The following is a 26,013-nucleotide window of genomic DNA, read 5'->3' on the forward strand; positions in this document are numbered from 1 at the left end:
TGTGGGGCAAACTGGCGAGGTTCCGCAAAAGGTAGCAACTCTGGTCAAGATCGTCCGAGGTCACTACAAAGTCAATAGGGATGGTTAGAGGTCACCATACCTTCCTCTAGTCATAAGGACATTTTTAAACTGTTTAAATGTTCAACTTCTCCAACATCGAGCAACATCTTTGGATGTCTAGCAAGCTTGCAGAGACCTGTGATGACCTTGGACGAACTCTGGGGGAGATCCAACGAGCCAGGACATTCGCGGACACTTAAGAGCGTTCGCCCCCTAAGTGGGATTGGATCTTAAGAAATGCAATGTTCTAAACTTCTCAACTAAATGAGTGCTCTCAGACCAAATAAATGACAGATGTCCTTCTTTGTTGAAACATAAAATGAGCCTTGCTATTAATTTAGATTTATTTGCAAAGCAGCTCTGGCCTGAAAAGGTTTATTAAATGTCTGGCAGAAGAGTGCTAGGAAAAAATAAAAGGAGCCAGAGACAATTTTCCGCCCTGTTTTGCAATAAATTTCATATTAAAAAACCATTATCCCACTATTCAAATGTTACACTTGTATAAATCACAAATGACAAAATTAGAACTGCCCATCTTGTTTGACACTCAAGTTCTATACAGTGTGGACAAGAATACTGTCAAAACCTCCAGCTCGGGATGGCTGTCTTAATGGGTTTTAAGACAACTATTAGGTCATTACAGTTGACAAATGTCTTAAATTTCACGCTTACTTGGCTTGAGCTGCAAAACAGCTGCAGCTAAAGACTACCCGACATGGGGAGGTAGTCGTCATTTGGGTGCGCTATAATTGTTTCATCACAGAATGTGCACAATTTAAAAAAAACAACAACAACAAAAAACATGAACTTATTTTGATGGTATTTTGTGTGAGGACGGGACTAATAAATCAACAAAGGAAAATATGTATTTTGAAAATGTTTGCTTTGTTAACTGTCATTTCTGTCACGATGGGTAGAAAGTGCCCTAATTTATCAGGCCTCACAAGTGTAAGAAAACACTTGCAGAAAAGAGTTATGAACAGAACTGCTGGAAAGGTTATGTCAGCTTTCAAAATACAGTAATTCATACTGTGATTATAGACAAACAGAAAACCAAAGTTAAAACGTTTTTCTCTTTCTTGTAGATTTACGATGTTGTTAGAATATGCACTAGTGTTGCGTTACTCATCAGTGTAGCATGAACACTTTCTCAATTTTACTGAAGACTAGTGCCAGTCAGATGATGTCAATCTCACACACAGCCTTATATGTTCCCAAACACACTTTGGTTTTGAGGTTCTGAATGACATGGAATAAACCAGTTTGTGCAATGGTGTATGAACACAGTCACGTGAAAAAAAAAAAAAAAAAAAACAAGCTCAGTTTACCTGTAAAACACTTGCATACATGTAAGCACATGAAAGTCCCACAACAGTCTATAAAATCCAGTTTGACTTAATTGATCTGAAAATATTTATATGGATGGCAACAAGTGTGCACAATCGCCTCTTGCCCAAAATCAGCTGGGATTGGTCAAAACTCACCTGCTCACCAAATCAGAGTAAGTGCTAAAAAAAAGTGGATGGAGGGATGGATGGATGGATGGATAAAATATATATGTGCAACAATCAATGTATTTTGTTTGTATATCTATTAGAACAATGCATACAAAAAGCAGCAATTATGGCATTTATTTATTTATTTTTTTACTAGTACAGGGGACTTTAAAGTGGGACGATGAACCCCTAGTGATCTCCTGTGCCGTCTAGAACATGCTTTGAACACAAAAATCCAGAATCAGTAGCTTTTCAATCAATCAGCTCCGTGTATTGCTTTTGATGGTCTACTTGGAGTTCATATAATCACAGCTGCATAAAGAAGGTTAACCCTTGGCCATAAAGCTATACAGTATATGACTTGAAGTGACCAGGGATGTGATGTTCACAAATGGATCGAGCCTCATGAACTGCTCTTCACTGTGAACAATGGGACTCGTATTCAGTGTTGGGTAAGTGACTTCAAAACTGAAATGCATTATTTACTACTTATTACTGTCATTTCAAAGTAATTACAGTTGTTACAGAGCAATATTACTGTATTTGAAATGTAACGCATTACAATATAATTGCATTTCTTAATAGTTTGTGTATTTCACAATTGCAACGTTAAGACTCAAATTCAAGTTCAGTCGGCTAGGTTATGGACAGACGTTTCAAAAATAGATGGTTTCAGTGGGGTTTACATTAGACGTTAGCTTACATCATTATTCAGGTGTTTAACGTACTGTGTAACATGAGTTTTGTATGCTTCATCTTGATTCATTGACCAGAACTATTTACAAACTATTATTGATGGAATTGGGAGTAAAAATTTGCATTAGCTTACCTTGTCATGATTGCTAGTTGCGACAGGGATCTTGCTGACAAGCTTTCCAAACCTTGGTGAATACACTGTGGAAAGCACCAGCATATCCGCTAATAAATCTTGGAAACTCTTGAGGTCGAAGTGGCATCCCTCAGCAAGAGAGCGCAATCTTCTGCGTGTTTTCATACTTACTTACTTACTGGTCCTATTTGGAAAAGTGGACAGCTTTTTGGGTGTCGCGCACAAAGTGCACGTCCATCATATTATTCTTGTCTTTACCTCTGATGAACTGAAAGTAATGGACGTGTTTCCATCTTGCGTACATATTGTCCATATTCAACTGGCCATATTCAACTGCCCCCCCCCCCCCCCCCCCCACCACCACCACCACCACTTTCAGGCTAAAAATGCATTGTAATGCATTGCCTTACTCTCATTTGTAACAAGTACAAGATTACTATTTTTTTAAGTGTGTGGGTGTGTAATATGTTACACTACTGCGTTACAGCAAACTAATGCATTACAGTAATTACATTACTTTTGCAATGCACTACTCCCAACACTGCTCGTATCTTAGTTACGAGCCCTTCACCCCCACGCACCCATTTCACTTTTGGAGAGCACTTCATCATAGCATATTAGAGGCACACAGTTGTAAGTGGGTCTTTAGCTCCGGAGCAAGCCCAGCGGAAAGCTGACGACCGAGTAGGCGTGAGTAGCTGCAGGTAAGATTTGATAGATGTGATAGCACTCAACGCTTTAAAGTATGACGCGAGCTGGGATGTATCACAAATCTCAGTGTTTATAGCTTGAGTAAAATGTTTTAAAAATCAAGTAAAACACATAAAATAGCCACTTTTTAACAGCTCCTTTTAGTGAGCAGTTCCCTTTTAAAGAGCCAAAGGTCGCATCAGGAAAAGTGACTCTCCTCTGGGTAATGCAATGAACATGTTTTGAACATTGTTGTGGCCATAATGAATCTGGGGGTGAGTTGAAAGGGGTAACCAAAACCAACATACTGTCTTGTATACATAAAATAAGACATTTTATAGACTCTGTATTTAATGGTAAAAGTTATATATATCTAAAAAAACAACAACAGTCAAAATATAGTCTGCAACTCAGCAGACTCACATCTCTGGGATGAATGCCATAAGATTCTTGCAAAGGGAACTGAAGGGTCAAAGTAAAGATGCACTCTGGAGATAACAGATTCCTTTAGAGAAAAACTAAATTTGTGGAAGTGACAACCGTTGTCAGATTTGGATGGAATAGCTTGCAGGCTGAGGGCAATGGAAACCTCATTTAATACAAGATTTATCACCCTTGAAAGACATACACACATACAAGAACAAAAGAGTGACTATGTAACTTATGTAAATTGTGTATTCATTTCTATTTATTGTTACTGTTTAGGAAATATGTACGTGATCGTAGTTTTTTATGCTGTCCATGATGTGATCCAAGTTGGAAAACCACACCTTTACGCTAATAAACCTCTTGTCTGTCACAAGAAAACTGAAGTCTAGTGTCAGTCTACATGTTGAGTCACGAAACAGGGTCCAACCCCTCAGGTCTGCACGCCTTGTGACCCCCAGAATCACTCCTGCCTGTCAATCACCCACTAAGCTCCCAAGAAAGGGAGGGTTAGTGGAAAGGAAGAACAAACAAATCCAAACTCATACTAATCCTTCGTTGAGGTGTTATCGTCTTTTCCACATGACATGTTAACACATACCACTCCATTGATTCTCTTCAACAAAACATACATTCAAACTACAGATCACACTTGTATTGAAAACCAGTACGGCTAAGGACAAAAGTAGAGGCAAATGAGGTTACAATGGCAGTATGGTGCAGTTGCCTATTCAGCCTTAGTTTTATCTGTGAGGGATAATACTCTGTCAACCTAATTTTTAACAATGATGAGGAAGGCCTGCATCAAAGCAAATCAACCATAAATACATACATATTATCCTTCAACCTGAGTCATATTCTTACACTGTTTTTGTGCAATAGATTTATATTAGCAACTTGGTTTAGGCGCAATCATAATCAGGGTGTGAATTTTGGACAAACTGGGCTTGTATAAATAGGTACTGTTTAGTATCCATGGTCAATAATCCTTAATTGCTTAGTTGCTTTTTGTTGGGAAAAACGAATGAATCATATTGATAACAGCAGTTAAAAAAAGCTCGACACACCTCTGTTCAAATATTTGTTTGTTTTTTAATGCACATAAATACACAGTGAACAAGTGGGGCACACTAGGGCAATTCGAGCATTACACTTGGTCTGGTGGGCTGTGCCCCGTTTGCTTTGTTTCTCACAGATACACTGGTTTATGAGTGCTTATTTCTTGCACTTTCACCTATCGAAGCATATGTTGATTATCAGAAGCACTAATGAATTTTTGAATACGGTTTCTCTCTGTGTTTGAAGCGCCCCAGACAACGTCAACACTCCAACCCCAGCTCACTCCACAAGTTAGTCCGTCGCCACTAAACAATTAAAAACTGTTCAATACTTCCAATCACAAATCCTTATGTGTGTGGTCAACACTGAGATCAGCCACACCACGTACTCTGTGAAAATTCGCAAACAGACAAGCAACCGGTAATGTTAAATATCTCGCACGTCATTCACCGCAATAAAAATAACAAGGACAACTTTGTTATGTCTTGGACACCCGGGTGAAGAGAGGTGCAGTTTTCAACCGATAACCACCTGAAAGAATCCCCGGTCAGGAGGAATTTCAACTCACACCTGCAGCAGAATTTCACTTACTGTATGTTGTGGAGGAGTTAGGGTAAAATGATCTGTTCCTGTGTCTGAGGCAACTCTCAAATGTGTTGGTGGACACACGTGGAGAGGGATGCCGTCAAACTGAAGCAGGCATTCTATCAAACTTTTTTGTCCAGCCCAGGCCACGCGCAACACTGCTCTGGTGGTTGCTGAGGCAAAATCTTGGATATGGAAGGATTTCAGAGAGGCCATGGAAAATTATTTCTGGTTTCACCATCTCGGGGGGAGGAAGTAGCACACCATCAAAACTGTGTACAGTGAGGATGTGGCGCTGCTGATCTCGACTCAACATATTGTGAGTTGATGAAGAGAATACAGTGAATAACTCCTCAATTCCATTGATATGCCATGAGGAAGCATAGAATGGGATCTGTGGGGTGGTCTATCCCACTTTTGGGGTTGAGGTCATCGAGGTGGTTCAAAAGTTCCATGGCGACAAAGCCAAGGGTTAGGGTTGGATAAGATTGGATAAGATCCCCCTGCCGAGTTCCCTGAAGCTCTAGATGTGTTGGTTGACTCGTCTCTGCAAAATTGCGTGGACATGGACCACAGTGCCTCTGAGATGGCGAAACTGGGTGAGAAGAGGAGCTCTGAGTAGAGCCGCTGCTTGAATAGAGCCAGTTCAGGTGTCCGGCATTTTGAATACATCACACACTATGAAAGCTAAAACAAGACACACGCAATTGTGTTTCCTCTCTAACATTTAAGAAAATTAAAATCACTTATGTTGAATTTGTGTCTGAGGCCATGGTGAGCATTTGTCTGCAGTCACAAGTGCCTTTAAAAGGGGAAGAGTGATGATGACTCCAAGGGCGTTTAAAAGTCAGGGCCCCTATAAAATAATATTTTTAAGTGATATTTTTTCTTGGGGCCCCAAATCCCTGGCGGCTCCGCTCTCTCTAGGATTAAAGCTCTCGCTTTCATGGCAGTGAACTTCCTGCTACAGTATTCTTGATATGACACCTTGACACCAAATAGTGAAAAGACCGAACACTGGCACAATATGAAATAATGTGAACTATGTGGGCCAAAATATTGAAAAACCGTGGCCTCCATTGCTCACATTCCATCAACAGTATCTACCCGATATTCCTAAATCAGCCTAGGCTAGCCAACATGATATACAGCATGCGCAATGTTATTGTCTTGGAGGTTTATGTTTGACCTAACTTGTCTTTGAAGTGACTATTTTTCCAGGTCTGAGAGGCAGATGGATTCTTACTAATGTAGACATACAATATTTGGACAACATACTCTCTACCAGAGCACACTGTTAAAAGATATTTTTCCTCATCACTGAGAAATGCTATATCTTTCATCTTATAGCGGCGAAAAGCCTTCTCCCAGCACGCACTCACAGATGCAATGATCTTATGTTTAATAGAGGCCATAATATCAAATATTTTCACACAAGAAAAACACAACTTTAACAGCCATTCTCCACTAATCCTGAAATGTTGCTATTATAAAACGACGCTATCCTGCTGTGCCTCATTTGTAATTGTTTAAGCTCATTGTATGTGTTGCTGGACCCACAGTAGGTATTGCATAAATATTTGTCAATAAAACACAGTCATGCACTGATCTTTCATTTTGTGTTTTATTTTAGTAATCACTAGCATATGTGTGTGGCATTGCGGCAAATAGTCCACCAAGCAGGTAGAAGATACTTCTTACTGTTGGACAAATAGGTTCTTTAAACAGACAGTCATTAATATTACATTAGTACGATGTGGGATATTTAGTGGCACTGCAGTAATGCAGGACGTGCACTACGGTGTCTTAGCGAGACCATACTTTGCAAGCCTACGCCAATGGGGACAGGGCGTCGAAAAATCACCGTTGACAGACCAGTAACTAAGTAAAAAAGTGCTCACCTCTGGCCACAACCGCTGTACAGTACGGAGTCCGTAGCAAAAATCCAATGCTTTCCTCACTTTATTTCTTGTAGTATCGCAATGTGTCTTTGCTGTTGTTTTCATTTGCGTGTGGTGGGTGACTTTAAATGCATAGAATAACTTTAGCCATCATAACGTGCAAACTGACTGCCTGCCCTGTTAAGGTACTTTCTTGCTTTCTGCGTGGAGTACCACCCCCCACCCCCTTCTCCTCCTTTTTCTGCTTCTTCGTTTCTTATCCTTCTCCTTCTTTTATTTACAATTGGCATACAAACCTGTTTTTTCTTCCTCTGAACCACACACTCACTCAGCTGCACACAAGATGCAAATTGACTTCCATAACACAAATTGAATAATGTTCGAAAAGTTTCCCTCATTCCCCCGTTTTGTATTTAAAAGATGGTGGAGAAACATCTATCTAAGCAGTGCTCTCAGTGTAATATAATTAGCGATTACTAGACCTATGACTATGTATTTTTTAAAAAATGTGATGAAACACATTTATTTGTATGTTGTTGAAAATTATAGAGTGGCATAGGAGAAGACTGGTTAGCAAATCTACCTCACAGTTCAGTGGTTCCGGGTTCAATTCCACCTTGCCTTGGCACTCTGGTCTCCACCCACAGTCCAAAAACGTGCATGGTAACTACCATATAACTACCAATATAACTATAACGGACACTCCAAATTGGCCTCAGGTGTGATTGTGAGTGGGACTGGTTGTTTGTCCCACGCTTACTGCCCATAGACATTTGAGCACCAGCAAGCCAGCAACCCTAATGAGGATAGGCAGCTAAATGAAAATAGAGGGCTGGATGACATTATTGTGGGTTTTTAAAATGAATCACTTTTTTGTTCATCACCCAATTTTACTGACAGTCACTTTAAGGTAAATGACCAAAATCGAAAATACAACACAAGACTACAAAGTACTGACAGGACTTTGACATAGCAGATTGACTGGTAATTACTTTGGGGTGTAGTCAGCTGAGAGAAGCAGATCTTTTCCCTGCAAGTGAATTGTAGCCAATGGGTCAATGGATTTGAGGTTTGGAACATTGGATGTTGGGGGAGGGGGTGAGAGCATCCTTGAGGCAGGGAAAAACAGGGAATGCCCATTGCTGAAGGGCCCAGCTCGATTGAACTTCCCAACCAAGGGCTCTGTATTCGTGAACAGCGCATAAGCGCTCAGCATATTACAAAAAGTAAAGAGGATGCATTTATTTTTTGTGTCGGTACAAACCCCGTATAGCAAACTTTGGAAAATTTAATGAGATGCACTCGGACAGATGGAAGTGTGCATAGACCATTTGAATCATTGTGGACATCAATTCATTGATCGCAGTATTATTTTAAAGGATCCAGATTGCGAAACATCTTTGAGAAGCGGAGGGGTCACACCTGGGCATGAAAAATGATGCTGGAACGCAGCTGCCAAGTGATCTGTGCGTGCCCTGGCCAACCTTACATCAAGCGCCGGTGGAGGTCCGTTTGCAGTTCCTTATAAGTGCACTTTGATCTGCATAGACTCGGTATGCTTCTCGTGCGCCGAATTTAAAATGAAGAAAGCTGCTTTAATTCACTGCAAAGTTGTCGGATGCGTTCATGTCTACGACGGCGCAAAGTACCCGCGCCTAACAGCATGTGTTTGTAAAAAAAAACAAAAAACAAAAGAAAGGAACCTTCACACATGCACACAGGTTGACTGCGCTCCGCGCTAGATTTGCGCCGGGCACAAATATAGAGCCCTAGGTCATGAGTTCACAAATGATGTCAGGTCAGATCCACTTGAAATACAGTTCCTCCCTGTTTGTGAAATCTCAGCAACAAATCCAAGAAAGCATTTGTATGTTTTAGCTCTATCATGGCACTCGCACGGAATATGAAATAATCTCAAGAATGGTATTTAATTCATCATTTTTATCTCCCATCTATTTTCTTCTGCTTATCTTCGGTCAGAACATGAATACACCAAATCAACTAGTAACTCTTTTTTCTTCATTAGATCAGACCGATGCAGTCTGAATCACTATGAAGATAGTTGAACTTGGGCTAGGATCTTTTCTCAGCCCTTGAGAGGGCACTCCGCCTTTTTCTGAGAAGCACAACCTCAGACTTGAATTGGTGATTCTCAACCCAACTGCTCCACACTTTCACAAACCATTCTAGCTCACGGATGAAGTTCATAGAACGGCATTAAAGCAGAGATATAATACTGGGACCGCCAAATATGAACAGTATTCATTTTGGCAAAATGGTTTGGATGAGATAAAATTGTACCTAGAGATACGAAAGAACTAGGAGCAATTCACAATTAATGGCAATGAGGTAATGGGAAAGATCTGGATCGGAACAAACAGAGAATGCAAAGAGGCTGTCACAGTTTGGCGACCTCAGGGGAAGATTCATGAGCTACAGCTGAAGGAAATAGAGAAAATCCCCAGCTAAATTCTTCATCAACCCATTTGAGCTCTTACAGAAATTAGCATTGGTAAAAAAAAAAAAAAAAAAAAAAACAACAACAACATTGCAAGTCGTCAGCGCATCAGGCAGTTAAAGGGCAACATCCCTGCTTGGTGGAATAGTAAAACTGATGGATTTAGTGATTGAAGACAAGCATCCCCCATTAGTGGGAGAGCTTTGCAGAGGCATACGACAGTGTAAAGAACTGGTCTCCAAAGTCGCCTTATTGCCCGTGACGTTCTTGAACCTCTTTTGTGGTTTCTAAACCTCATATCTTTGGCCTCCAGTCACTCTCTATTTATGCAAGAAAATAAAGAAGAGAACAGTGCCCCTCCTAAATCTGTAAACTGCAATTAAGCTAAATTCCAAGTTTATTTCCAAATTCTGTCCTTGCTCCAGACCATGTGAGAGACTTCAGTCTAAAATTATCACACTTTTGGTTGGGAGACCAAGTTGAAGCCAGCACTTGGACTGTCTTCTCTCAGGCCACAGGATCACAGAGATGCAGTGGCTCATACTATTGTAATAGTCATCTGCATGGCCAACTGTGACTAACGTATCATTTGACAATTTGGAAATATGACAAAGCCTTGGGATCATAATATTTCACAGATTGAATGCACTTATGTTCTGAGTGATGCATTTCAACAAAATGGAAACAAAATGGATCAATTTGCGATGATGAATTGTGTTGACAGTTAGAAGACCTTTGGCCTTTTCAGAACAAAAGCATGTGTGTGATGAGACAGCCCAAATGATGGCATGGTGTCATTTTTGCCGCGTTATGTTGACAATACTAACCAGCGGTCCTGACGTCTCGTGGCCCGTGCACTCCTTGTCCATATCTCCATCATGTGTCTACATGTCAGCGGAGTTAGTGACAGGGCTGTAATTGGAAGTCTACAACCGTGTTATTTGGACGACTGTTGTCTTTTCTTGGGAGTGTGGTGGTCAGCAGAGGAAAAACAAAATTTACATTGCTTAGGGAGGGGTAAAGCGTCACCCATGCATTATCCCCCGATGACTGTGGTCGGGGACGGACGTTTGTGCGAAGGAGGTAGATAAAAAGATGCGGACAGATTTCTCAATTTGCGTCAAACGTGCAAAAAAATCAAGACCAGAAAAAACAAGTATGAAGACGTGCACCTGCTTCCCCAAAATGACTGGCACACAAGGCATCATTGGCATGTGTAGTTAATCCCAGAATTATTATTTGTGTGTGTGTGTGTGTGTGCTTGATTAAGCCTGTATCTTAAAAAGACAGCATATATAGCATAAGCTAAAATGGCATTAAAGAATGTGACATCTTTTCTAAATAGGTTGGCACAGAAGTGGGCTGTTATGCACATCTGCCACACAGTGCAAAGGTTGCGAGTTCGCTTCCAGCTCCGCCTTCCTATCTGGAGGCGTGCTATTATAAAACATACTGTCGGCATGTTCCCCCTACCTGTGTTGGTTTTCTCCAGGGATTACTTTTTCTTCCCACATAAAAAAAAAAAAAAAAAATCATTCATGGTAGGTATATAGGTATATCAAAATTGTCCTGAGGTCTGATTGTGAGTGTGATTGGGTGTTTGTGTGCCCTGCGATTGGTTGGCAACCAGTTCAACGTGTAGCCTGACTACAGCCCAATTTGTCTGTTCTAAGTAGTTACATGGAAGGTTCTACATTAAGATGGTATATCCGAACATTTTAAGATCTTTTGGATTGATTCCAAAAACCTCCTAATCCAAAGAATATTTTTCATCAATATGTGTTGACAATCATTTCCCACTGTCTTGCATTAACACTTCCAAAAGGTGCACATTAAAAAATAAAAACTCAAACTGAAAACCTGGCATTGTGAACGATTTTAGGCGGATTTTTTTTTTTTTTAATGTTTTTATGCTTAGTTGAAGTGAATTTTGTACTTACCAAATACGTTGGTAACATGCAAGATTTTACTCCTAGAAATAAAAAAAAAAGAGACAAAATAATGATAATGCAGTCCCGTCAGGTAGTAAAGTGAGCTATCCACTGCAAATCAAATTTAAGCAAATCCTTAAGACAAGTGATTATTAACTTTAACCTGGAACAAGAACTATAGTGCCTGTTATAAAACTAACTTAACAAAAACAAAACTAATAGCAAAACAACCCTTTAAAACCTTTATTTTTATTGGACCAAACTTAAAAACTGAAGTGTGAGTCAGGCGTGCAAACCAGCTTGTCACCGTGCCACCCGACAAGTGTCCAATTACAGTAACATGAAATGAGCAGACTGCGATTGGCTGGCAACCTGTTAAGGGTGTCCCCTGCCTGCTGCCCAAAGACGGTAGGGATAGGTACCAGCACGCCAGTGACCCTAATGAAGATAAGCAGCTGTAGAACATTGGTGGATGGATGCATGCCAATTACAAAACATATCAAACAAAATGTTGTCCAATATCTAGCCTTGTCAGACCAAATACCTTTTGGGTGGGATCATATACTATTTTGGTACAAAACTGACCGGATGCTCACTGCCAATGACCAACTAAAAAACAAAACTAAGCTACCAAACTGAAAGTAAAAATCTAAATACATCAGTACAAATCATGCAAATATAAAATAACAGAAACGTTGCTTGAAGTTGGATTCAAGCAGTCAGCCGTTAGTACTCTTACACAGACTTGAGGACCCACCGGAGCAGATGAGGCCTCAATCTGACCAGAGTTAAGGAGAATCAAAAAGTCAGCCGAGATGAGGATGAGTAATCTCAAGATGGGCGTTGAGTCTGCAAACATCTAAGATTGCTTATTTTTACCGGCCACATGCGACTTCATGTGTTTGTGATGATAATATAATGCACATTTAAGCGCTGAGCAGATGTAAGTGAAATAAGACCTGCCTTGCTGATTCAAGTGGTACAGAATTAGAACTAGAATGGCTCATAACCTAACAATGACCTTATTGGGGTAAATTAAATAAATATCCGGGCTTCAAAGGCAGAGCAGTCAACTTCAATTCCAAACATTGACTCATCACAAAGTGATCATCTGAAATGCACAAGTAGGAGCTACTAATGTTGACAAAATTCTGTTCTATGAAATGAAAGACTGTGGTACGATGGATGAGAGATTGGCCCATTGCCTGTAAACTGTACATGAATAACCGATTATAGTCTCACTGTCTTACGACCAGTCCAGTCCGTTAGTGTAGGCTCCATCACAACTGCGACCCGAGTCAGGTACAAAAGACAACTGGATGAATGGATGGATCGCAAGCCAAAAAGAGTTGGCTCCACTTACAATATAGAACCAAGGCAAAGCTCACCTTTTGCTAGTTATTATCACTATATCAACTTTGTCGTGATTGATTTTACCTGAAGGAACTAAGGAGTGCATACCAACACTCCTGACCAAAACGTCAACTGCAGCTGCAGTATGTAAACTTGTTTTTCCTCCATCAGCACAATGTACAGGATATGAATGTGATGTCATACTTGTTTTGAGTTTACATGTGAGCGGCCGCGCAGCTGAGCTCTTGCATCGCATGCCCATTAACCTTGTGCTCCGAGACCACCCCGACATGAGTTTGAGGATAAACATTTCTTAATGGATTCGGCAGGGAAAAGCCCTTCTAGAGTATGGCCGCATTGTGAAGGCCAAATAGTGTTTTGCTCAATCAGTCAGTATGAGGGCCAGAGGACTTCAAGGGGTCAGGTTCAACACACATCACAAAGAAATAACAAGAAAGGTCTGCATGTGTTTTAAGAGAATGCAAAAATGATTTGGATACTCCGCCAACCAGCACGGTCTTGGCTTGTAATCCTTAGCTGAAATAAGAAATCTATATTTCATGTTTCACACGTTAATGGTTCCAACATGACGCTTTTCCACTGCATCTAGACAGGACAATTTCTCAAAAAAATATGTGCTGCCATTTCATGTAACACACAGGCCACGAGGCCTGTGCCTTGTTAAAAATGACTTGGTTGAATTTGGAGGCTAGATGGATCAACGTGAATGCGTAAAGGCATACATTTTCTTGTTGATGAACCATTGTGCATTTTCAAAACAATATCAAAGTCAAAAGTCAAAGTCAAGTTTATTGTCAATTTCTTCACATGTGCTTAACATACAAAGGAATCGAAATAGCGTTTCTCACTATCCTCTGCGTTTTACATGTACACAAGACAACGCATTGTCGGGAGAGCGAGTGGCCGCTGCGTATACACGCGCCGCCATCTTATGTATGTGGTAGTACTGAATAATTAGCCAACAAAGGCGTAGAAGCAGGTGGCGGCACCAGACAGGATGTGGATCATGGTGCCAATGTAAATTATGCTGCTTTCATCAATGATTGTTTTGCAGAACTGCACTTGTATTGACGGGGGACTGACCCTTGTCAGTCGTCTCCTTGGCGTCGACATTCACACTTAAGCTTCTCTCTCTCTCTCTCTCTCTCTCTCTCGCTCACTCACTCACTCACACACTCTCACTGTGAGAGATTGTGGCAATGACCCTAACTGACAGGGTTAGGGCTAACTGCTTAAAAGGGATTTCAATTTGCCTCTCAATGTCTTTTCTGCATGTCTTATACAGTATATATTGTTTTTTTAATACAAATGTGACTACAATGTGACTCATGCCATCTGCACTGTAAATGCCACTGAAGACACTCATTACCGTATGCTGTTACAATATGCAATACCAGTGAGATCTGAAGTTCAGGATGTGACTTTTGCATTCATACAATGACAGACATCAAAATAAATGGTGATTCTTTCAAGGTATGAGTGAATTTGTTATTGTGTGTTTTTAAATACAGTATCTTTGGGTGGACAACTGAAAATAACTACTGTGCAGATAACTTTACTGTTTCTTGATTTGTGAGCATGTCAAAGAATTCATTCTATAGAAAATATATTCTGCTGCTCTTTGCTATTTTTCTGGCTTGCTAAACCACTGGCAAGTTGCTTTTCAATTTACTGTATTTGAACCCTGAACAGGATCATGTGAATAAATGAATTAAGGAAATTATCTATTTTCAGTAGTTAAGCTTCAGTGGTTAAACTATATTGATCAAATGATTTCAGTCTTAATAGGGTATCCCAACCCTAACCCTAACCTAAGGCATCACAGGGGAAGGTATGTTTAAAGGATAAGAGGGAGGGCTCCACATTTCTGGGTTCACAGGAAGTGTCTGATAGGCATGAAAGGGTTGAAAGGAAGTGGGTGACAGCCTTGCTTGTGGCCAGCAACAATGTACTTTACATCCACTTGATTGGGGGCATCAGATTTCATTTTCAATTTGTTTTCTTATGCAGTGTTTTTTTTTTTTTTTAATTAAACTTGAGATGAATTGCAATGGTTGATTTTACATCTTTGAAAAAGATGTGCAGGAGCAATTCTAGTTTTGTGTGTATGCAAGTTTGGTAGACTGTGCTATGCTATGCTTCAACAGGTGTTCGAATAAGCACCCTCTTCTATCTGAAAAGTCTAGCAAAATACCAAAGAAACTCCCCCTGCACACAGTTAGAGTGCGCTTTACACTCAACGTGGGAATAGGGTTGTTCTAATGTAGTAATGTACCTTTCCTTCATGCATGTTAAATGTTAACTATTAAGATACCCCTCTGTGCAGTGCCTAAATTTAAACAGACATGCACATCAGTATCCTTATTATATCCTTATTAAAAAAATTGCATTTTTAACATAAATTTGGTTAGGAAGTGTATGGCCTTATGTAGCCCCCAGAAGCAACTAAATTCTGCCCTCCATTGTTTATGTAACTCATTCCTGATCAATTTTGATTTGGAAGCAGTCATAAGAAAAGTCACTCCATGACAAAATATCTTTCAATTGTCACTCTTTGCATCAGGGTCATTTTAGCGCATTCTGAAAGAATGGGCGTGCAGTTCAAGGTTTTAAACACACTGTCAGACATACGTACAGTACGATTGCAACGCACTTGGGGTGAGCTCAATCAATCAAACAAAACATGGCTTTTAAGGAATAGAATGTCACAAGGTGGTACATTCCTTTTGCCAATCTGAACAAGCCTCCTGTAAAGTTTACAGTAACTGAATGTAAACATTTATCCATCCATTTTCTAGAGCCACTTTTCCTTACAAGGGTCACAGGCTTGCTGGTGCCTACTTCAGCTGACTTGGGGCAGTAGGCGGGGGACAACCTGAACAACCATTCATACCCAATCACACCTAAGGACAATTTAGTATGTCCAATACACCTGCCATGCATGTTTTTGGAGGGTGGGAGGAAGCCGGAGTGCCCAGAGAAAACCCACACGGGCTCAGGGAGAACATGCAAACTCCTCACCCGAAGGCCAGAATGAAGTGGATTTGAACTCGGGTCGCTGAACTGTGACCACTGCATCAGCCGCTCTGATTGTAAACAGTTCATTTGAATAGCCAGGCGACATCCCACATGCGCATGCTCCATTTTGACATACAGTAAATGCGTCATGACGTCATCGTAACTGCACTTTGACATGACGATGTCTTACCAGCGCTCTTCAGCAGCAGGAAAACTTCTAAACTTGGTTTTATCAAGATGTTGTTTTGGTAAAAGTGTTAAAAAGATTCACTACTAGTGTGAGAAATAGACAAATGAACTTCATACTATATATACGAATCATTTTATCTGTCTCTATGTGTCACTGGGCTGATGGAAAGATCGTGTAAATGGCAATGGATCAGGTCACTTGTAAACAGACCAGAGAGATTCCTACAGAATGATTTCAGTGAGGAATACAAAAAGTTATAGACACAGCTTTAGAAATATGTTGGTTCTATTTTTGCTAACACTTCAGATTCCATCACTTAAAGCTTCATTTTGGTGCTCTTCCAAATGTTCCATGGGGAAAATCATTAACTATAAGCACAAAACCCTCTAAATAAGGTGGTCTCAACCACTTTTATGAGTGTTACCAATGCGAGCACAATCTCTTATGTGAGTGAAGACACAATTTAGCGCCAACTTTTTTGAATATTTGTTTATCAGGTCCCGTGTCTTGTGAAATGAAAAATGAATCATCCGACTGACTTTAGTAAAGAACGACGACCTTTTTTTGTTTCTCTCAGCAGTAAATGACCAAGTTGAGTTTTTCATCCCAGAACAACCACATGGTTGGCTCATGAGGAATGTTCCTGCTATCCTTCAACTTAACCACCAAATTACTCATCACTGTCTGACCGACGACTGCATGTTGCATTAGCACCCTGTGTGGACTAATAGACTCAAGGTGTTCTTGTGATTTATTTTTTGCCTGACAGGAATGAGTTGGAAAATATGTACAATTTCCCCTTGGTTCAATTTCATCAAGCAAAGGCAAAATCAAGACACACCGAAATATATCGATAAAAGCCAAGTGATAGCTTTACCAAGCCATTATTTTCCTCGTTTGAGATTAGGATATTAACACATGAAAAATGTCCTAAAGGAAGATCTAGCTGTCATGATTTCTGTAATTTGTTTTTTTTCTCTCTCTCTCAGCAAAACAGTATGTTATCATAGTCATTTTCAGAGCCTGTCTAGTGGCTGGGTCAAAAGGAGGTCAGATCACGTACGTTCCTGCCATAAACAAACCGCTCTAAAATTCATTGTTGACCAGACCAAGACCATTTCCTCCAAACAGTCTTGGTTCACACTAAAGTGCTGTGATCACACTTGCCCATACAAAATGAAGCAAGGCTACGTTCCACCGGATTAAACAATGCGGTTTGAGAGCGCACACTTGTTGTCTGTTGGGAACCTTGCAACCACAAGTAGTCTGAAACTATGGATCCATGCTCATGGCTTCTTCAGTTACAGTGGATAGTTCTATTTCAAGGTATGAGCCAGTGTGCTGTATTACCTGTTCGTATAACAAGTTTTATTGTTGCTATTAAGAATACCCATTGATTGATTAACAGGTAATGTAATTGGATACTGGAAATAAATACTTCACACTAGGTTTACTGTGTTCTTTTCGCAGCTCATCAGAAATTGATTCTGATGGTAGGGATTAGTATCACATTTATCAATTTCAAAACACCTCCTTAAAGATTTTAATAATCGATTAATCTAGGGCAAGGGTGTCCAAACTTGGTCCTTTTAAGGCCAGTGGTGCCCATGTCTACTAGGAGACTTTCCCCGACGCACCTGATTTAAATAATCAGCTCTTCAACCAGCTTAGCAGAAACCTGATAATGATCCTGATCATTTGAATTTGTTGTGCTGGGGAAATAAATAAATAAATAAATATATATATATATATATATATATATATATATATATATATATATATATATATATATATATATATATATATATATAGGGAAAACACATGGATGATTTCAACATTCCAGAAGGACATTCGCTCATGTATTTAGCTTTTTTTTTTCCCCCTCTTTTGCAACTCACAAGCACCTTCTAACATTCATGACATACAGTATCCTCCTGTCATCCCCATGGACAAACAGGTGTTACAGCACACATGCTCTCAATCTCTCAATAGTTGGATAGCTGTAAATTCTCAGTTTCTAGTCCAGATAATGCAAACCATAAAAAAACAGAAAACCACCCATCCACAAATCAAGAAAGGAGCCCACTGGCTCTGTGTTGGTTAACCTCTCGGTCACACTCAGGCCTCAGGCCTCAAGCCCTACTGTTCTCCAAACACAAACAAGTAAACCACACAACCAAAATCATAAATACAGCAAAACCAGACTGTGCCACTACTCAAGGAAAGCACAGAAAAGAACTAAAATACTGTACAGTTTTTGATTTGTCAGAGTGTGGCCTATTACTGACCATTCTAGCAGGCATAGACACCTGTGTCTCAAAACCTGTGTGTCTGGTTTAGACAGTTTTGGAATATTTTAGCACAGGCGCTGAACCTGAAAATCTGACAGGGATCTTGAATCTGTTGCAGATTCCAGAAGTCACACGAAAATACAGAAAGACAACTGCATTATTAGGAGCCATTGCCAAAGAAAATGTCTATGTCCATAAATATGTACCCATAGACAGTTAAACCTCCAGGTTCCAATGCGGAATGTGCGAATGAGCAGCAGCTTGGCTGAGCTATGTCATTACTTAACACACATCTGTCACCTCCTCCATTCTGAGTGAATGAACTACATGCGTGAACGTTTAATATTAAGGCAACTTTTCCTTGTGTAATAGTTTTAACAGACATATAGGACAGTGATGAGAATGAAATACACACATGCAAGTACTACCACAAACACAACACCCTTTCAGTGTTGTTGCTATTAAACAGATGTGTGTCCATCCAGCATCTGTGGTTTAGAGAAAGTGTATTCTTCCTGTCTTGCATAAGTTCCCAAGTTTGAATGTACTCCAAAATGTACGAAGACGGTGACAGATCCCAGACTACATAGAACTCTGTGGTGAGGGGTAACAGAGCTGACTGGCAGGTGGCCTGATACTTGGTCATCCGCTCATCTTGTCATTCTAATAACACACATCATAGATATTAGAATATCTACATGGATGTCAATAATCACCCCAAGGTTTTGAATCATACGTAATGCAGTCAGCATTCACATTCATCACTGGGCTAAGCTTCTTGTCAGGAGTTTTGTTTTTGTCTATCATTCTTAAATCACAGATTACGTACTAACCCCTTGTTCATTTTATCCATCAATATTTCATCTGATGTTAGAGTCCACTGTTTCTGGTCTCAAGTTGGCTCTAATCTGTAGCTTTATTGCCCTGAAAGAAATTGCAATGGATGAGCTTCCAAAGTGGTTGTGGTATTGTCCACATTGGAAACATGACAGAGAAGCCGATGGCTTTCCATACAAATTTTCATCTGTCTTTGTATGATGGAAATCTATATATTGCTGTTCAAATGTCGTTTATTTATTTATGTAGTGACCTATAGTTTGTACAACTCAATGATGAACGTGCGAGGGTTGAGAATCGGTTGAGGGTTGCATCAAAAGAAAGACTCTGTAATGTTTGCTGAGGTTTTGTTGTTTTTTGGGTTGTGTGGGTTTTTGTTCATATTCTTAGGTTAGTGTTAGTTCCCCTTGCGGCTGCATTCCTGTTTGTGCCTCGTTAGTCTCTTAGTCTTATGCTGCATTACCTGCCCTCCTTGTGTTGTTCAATCAGCTTCCCTTGCCTTTCGTCTCCCTCCAGCTGTTGCGTGTTCCCTCGTTAGGTGTGACATTTATTTAAGTCACCAGTTTGCATTTAGTTCTTGTCTGGTCATTGCCTACTCTTTTGTGCTTGCTTCTTTGTCATGCTGCCACCTTGCCTTTCCCGTGAGTTTACTTTAGTTCCTGGTTCTGTTGCTGATTTGTTCAGTTTTCTGTTACTGGTTGTTCATGCCTTGTTTGAATATTAAACCTAAATTTTTGAGCTAGTTCCTCTCAGTTTTCCTGCATTTTTGGGTCCCCCTCCTTCCTCGCCTCCACTCGCCATACCTGTGACACTCGACATGTGATGAGCAATCATGTTAGATTTCTTAAAGTATAAAGACTGTATTCTATTCTCTAGTAGGCTTTTTATTACTTCTCTTTCAGCAGAAGCCTGAAGGTTGTGGAATTAGTGACAGTAACTGCTTATTTACAACTTTTTTAAGGCCTCAGGTTGAGCTTAAGGCCAGCTTTGATATCATCGGACCGTAACATAAACTTATAACACGACTCCTTGTGACTAGCCCCAAGTTGTTTTGATCATTCAGAAACTCCAAAATTGCACTGCACCAAAAGAGCAATGGATCACGACAAAGAAGTGTTGTACCTTCTAATCTATGGGAGGCAGTCAGAGGACAGGAGCTTTTGCCAACTCAAACCAACACCAGTCATACTGTAACTAAGCTCATGCTTACTCTAGTACTAACCACAGACGCTGCCACAAACTGTCATCTGCCAAACGTGTCAATCTTGCAAGCCCACCCAAAAGTTTAGTGATGCTGCAACCTATAGACAGGCCAAAAACTGACTGATTTGCAATTCAGACACCATTATATACACTGTTATTCACCTAAGACATTTAAACTAAAGCAATGGCTGTTTTTAAGTTTGTGTAAGCATGTCTTCAATGAGGGACTACGAATAGTCAAATATATGGTGTGGGAAATGAAAGATGGAATTGTTGCAAAGTTTTACACCCTTCATTATGGAAAATAATCCACTGGAATCTCTGATGTCAACTACAATCTATTGCACAATACAGTTTTTTTGTTTTTTTTTGTGCCAAACGGGGAATGATGTTGCAATATCTCGTTAATTACATCTTCAATTGCTCCCAAGATAAAGCATGTATTAACTATAGACGTGATTTAAAAAAATATATATATAACATTTTCACATTCCTAACTATAAGTATAGGGACACTTGAATGAAATAAAAATAACTAAAAATACCCTTTGGAGATAACTAGACTGAAACATATAGTTAAGCTAGCAGGTGTTTTGTAGCTATAGCAGGAATGTAAATGTTTTGTCCAATGTATTAATAGTAACATATTGTGGAATATCTGATGTATAATCTTTGTCTAATCATTGATTATGTTGCAGCACATCCTTGTCTCCTTGGTGCTGTGTGAGTTCAGTTGCCACTCAGTAACTGTGTGAATATAAACAAGAACTGTTGCCTGTCTCTACATGTGGCCTGCGTCCAGTCCTGGCATAGTCTGGGCAAAATCTGCTTTTTGTTCAAAGTGGACTGATAGGCTCCAGAGTTTGTGTTTGCCAATGTGTCCATACGACAGGAACAAAAGAATAACTGTTGCATCTGGACATCAAAATGATTCAATTGTCTTAAAGCGAAAGCCACTGGTGTATTTCCCAGACGGGGTTCTGTTTCTTCTAAGTAAAGGCAAGCAGCTGAAAATCTGCAAATGTCAATAGGTATGCGGCAGCAAGATCACAAACTATGATGCCAATAATGGGCACAAACCAAACAGAAAGTCATTTATACTGCACGTAGTCCAGCTGCATAAAAACACTAAACGCCTCCTCCCAAGACTTTGAAGTTGAATAAAAAGCCAAAATTCATAGAAAAATACACCTTTTTAAAAATACCCACATTTTTGTGGACAAGAACAGGTGCCACAGGAATCAGCACCAAGCACTGAGCTGGAAAGAGTGGCTGGACAACTTTCAGTCAATATAATTGTTTCATTATGACATGATTGTATGCCCATTAAGGACAAGGTTAGAACTGTACGACTTTGTACTGTTCTGCCACTGTATGTCACGCCAAACCACAATTAAGATGATTTAAAGACTTAAACACAATCAGACTGTCATGGCGTAATGCTCAGTCACACGAGGACAAGTTCGTCATCTTGATAATGGCTAACGATTGTACTATTATGAGCGGTGCCATTTCTGACGTCACTACGGTCATCGATGCGTAACCAGCCAAGGTAACAGAAGCAAATGTGAGCCCGCTTACTAATAGAGGTAGATTGTCAGGTTTGTTCCAGGCACATTGGGGAGGCAGCTTTCCAACCTAATTCTCTTCCCTTTGCGTCCAGCTCAACATGTCGTCTTTCATTACCGGAGACGATTCATTCATCCAATGAGTTCAATGTTTATTTTCTGAGTCACACAGGACACCCAAAGTTTAAACTTACTGCAACACTGACATTTAGGGGAACAGTGACAGTTGTGTTGCTAGGCATTACACTTTGGCAAATGCAGCATTAAACCAAAGCATCAAAGAAGGATTTCACACAACAGCTCTACCAAGGTAGCAGTTGCCTCTCCACAGCTTTGTGTGTGTGTGTATATATATATATATATATATATATATATATATATATATATATATATATTTTACCCTAAAAATGAGAGACATACAATTTTATATTTTTAATTATATATTTTAAAACACTTTTTGAGCACAGCCATTGATTCACATCTTTTCAGTTCAGTTTCATAGTTGTTCCATAAACTGACTCCTTGAACACACATTTGATTAGAAGATTAGCTGCACTGGACTATAAGGGCTAAAATCATGATGAAAAAGTCGCAGCTTATCGTAAAAAAAAAAATATGGTACATGGAAATCGGTTGTTTGGTCCTATGTGTGTAAAACATTTGTTTTTCATTTTCAGTGATTTAAACAAACATACTGTGACATCTCGTGATCACATAGGTGTCATCTGTTTACTTAAACGTGTTAATCGTCATATGCTCCAAATGTTGAGTATTACAGTACTGTACAGTCTACCAGGGTTAAGTGTCAACAAACCAAACAAGAAGATCAGTAATGTTCAAAAATATTGGTTGTGTTGTATATATTGTACACTCGATACATCAATCATAGCAAAAATTATATCAATAACAGCAAGTTTTTGAGACATAAGAAAAATTACTCGGGACAATTTGACAATATCACATCTGAGAATTCTGGTGCCAAAAACTTAATTTGAAGAACCAATGGTGTGCATAAAAAGATTTAGTCATTACGTCAAAATACTCAGGAAGAGGATTCCCCTGTGCAATAAGCTTTTCTACTGAGGATGGGGTGACTGATACTGTTTGGAAAAGAACACATGCAATTAGTTAACTTGATGGCTGAACATTTCAAGGTCCTGGAATGGTGTCATCAAGTGTTCTGTCACGCTGGCACCACTTACTGGGTCAAGTAAAAAAAAAAAAAAAAAAAAAAAAAAGTTGTTATTACTAACACCTGTTCTGTTCGCTGTGGAAATGGCTTGTGTGGGATTAAATCACTGAACAACATGTTCTCGTTTTCATTATAGAAATTAAAATCCTCCAGAGCATGTTTTCCTAAAAACGCATGGAGCAAGGTCAGGATTTGTTGTCATTCAACGGATTTGTGGAGCTGCAAAAAATACACCTCAAATGTAATTATGTAACAACTCTCAGCTGTCTTTACTTATTAACAGTTTACGGCTAGTTATAACCATTCAGAATGATAACTATTCAAGAAGGACATATACCGGTAATTGCAAATTGTAACACATGTCATCAACTTCCCAAATTACATATTCAACAGAAATAAGGAATTCCAAACTGAGGTAATCTTTGTAAAATGATCAATCAGTTTCTCTGAAATGCTCAATAATAAATGTCAACTACAAAAAACATATATACTTTCTGTTTAGGGATGCAAAAAAGTAACACGAATTTAACATCTTAAGTAATAATTATAACAATAATTATGTACGTTACAATATTTTTTCTACAAACAGCAAATCTGATAATGCATGAGCAACAATAATAACATTTTTGTTTTACAAAAAAACTGGTAGCATCTACATGTAATTCTAATGACATGAATTTGGGAGTTACCAGGGCGTATTTTAGAAAACTTGACTTAACAGAGTTGGGAGTGCCTGCTCAATGCCCACCTATCAAATGTCAGATTAAACAACCACACAATTGTTTTCCTGACTTACCTATTTCTGAGAAGGTGTCTGTGAGTTCTTTTGCAGAATGGCGATGTTTTGTATAATGATGAACTTTTTGAAACTCAAAATTGCCAAATTATGACCCTACAATAAAAGAGGTACCACACATGCTTTAAACCGTTCAAAACAATCCATAGGTGTGGTAACTTTATTTATATTCTATGCAATTTTCAGAAGTTAAAATAATTCCCAGATGTCTTAAACATACTCCCGTGACATCCTTTCGTCAAGATAGCCCATGGAACGAGATTTATAGCTTTTGTAACATTTCATTGTTTGCCGTGCTAAAACCGACATTGCTGAATAAACCCCCCAAATAAAACATCGCGTCGGCAATTTTAACAAACATTCAAGTACGGTACTTAGTGTTCAGTGGGAATGGTGAAAACTGTACGATAATTCTTGATCCTTGGAGCTCTTCGATGAAAGCATGTCACAGACGTGTTATTGAGACACCTGGGAACTGTTTAAGTGAAAAAAAAACATGTTTTAAGTCACCTTTAATTTAGGGCAGCTGTGACAGATGTCTTTGAAAGTTGGGAGAGGGTTAGTGTAAACTTAGGAAGTGGATTTCCTTAAAATGTGAGGGTATTGTAATTTGTTCTTGTTAAACCTGTGTTAAACAGTACCACCACCCAACCCCCAACTGTGTATCTGGAAGTAGTTTGAAGTCTTTATGCACGTGCATATAGGTCTTTGTTTATATTGCTTCTGCTGCCCACTCTATCATTAAGGCCCATACAGAGAGAAAAATGATTATTTAAAAAGAGCCAAACTATCATCCCGTTCTCCTTTTCAGCACCATGTACAGCATTCCCTGTCCTGCCTAGGGGGCCCACACAGCATTCAAAGAATCAAGCCGACTGGTGCAGTCATCGTGCTTAAGTCTCCTGTAAAACCAAGGGGACCTGTCTGCGCTATATAAAAGACTTCCGTAAGGCTCTCGTAAGACTAGGGCTGATCCTTCTAAAATAATAAGCAAGCCCCTCTGCTTCCTTACATTGGACCACCACTCCTATTCTGAGCAACGCTACTTTAACATTAACACATGAACATCCACCTCGTGCATAACTCAATTTGTAATGTTCAAAGACTTGAATCGAGGGCTGCAATTAGGTATTTGTGTTACTCGGAAGTCCTACAGTAAATCTGAATAAAATATTATTACGTACTCAAGTCGAGGTGTTTTCACTCATTTTCAACTCACATGGTATAACATTAATTCAAATGCGAAATAAGTACCGGTAATATCATGTCATTTACAAGGCTTAAAATGATTGTATATACGTACCTCTAATTCGATATATTATGCATCCATTTAGAGCGCTTGGGCATAACATCGGAAAATGCACTTTCGTCAAGCGCCGCCTAATCGCCTCTTTGTGGTCGACAAAGTGGCTCATTACTTTCCGACGGGTTTTGGCGCATTATGAAAAGGAAAAGACGGCTTGACTTGTCTCCTTCAGCCCGTGGCTGTGTGCTTGAAGCCAGCTCGGCTGTGGGTGGGGGCGGAAACAGTGAAAGGCGACCTTCCATGCTGGGAACTCACAACAGTCTTTCACTCGGGTAAAGAAAGCATGGAATACTATCACACGGAAGATGATCAGCAAATAATTTCCGAAGACCTCAATTTCAAACAATTTGGACAGGTCAGAAGATGGCTAACAGTGGAAGAGTAAAGATGATGTTTGAACAAATGATGAGCAAGAAATTACGGACGTACGGGAAATAAATGGGAGGAGCTATATGGCGTATTGGAAAGTGATGATGACTTTTAGGCTTTTTCGACAAATTAATATTCACCTCTGTCAAAAAATAGACCTTTGAAACAATTCATTTTATTGTCGCAGCATTAGTTTCAGCAATGGCCCTCCGCCCATAATCGCAACAGTACGTTATTCGATACACGATAAAGAAATGCAACTGAAAGTACCGTAATTTTGTCATTTAAATAACACAAACCATGTGTTTTAATTGGACGGCCACGATCAATGTAACCACTAAAGTCAGGAGTAGACTTAACATCTTTTCTCTTACAGCACCGTTATACTTTTTTTGCATGTCCCTCACGTTGCATCTAAAATCGTCTGACAGAAAA

The sequence above is a fragment of the Hippichthys cyanospilos genome, chromosome 6, assembly GCF_059441005.1.
Source record: "Hippichthys cyanospilos isolate Australia breed blue-spotted pipefish chromosome 6, RoL_Hcya_1.0, whole genome shotgun sequence".
NCBI lineage: Eukaryota > Metazoa > Chordata > Actinopteri > Syngnathiformes > Syngnathidae > Hippichthys > Hippichthys cyanospilos.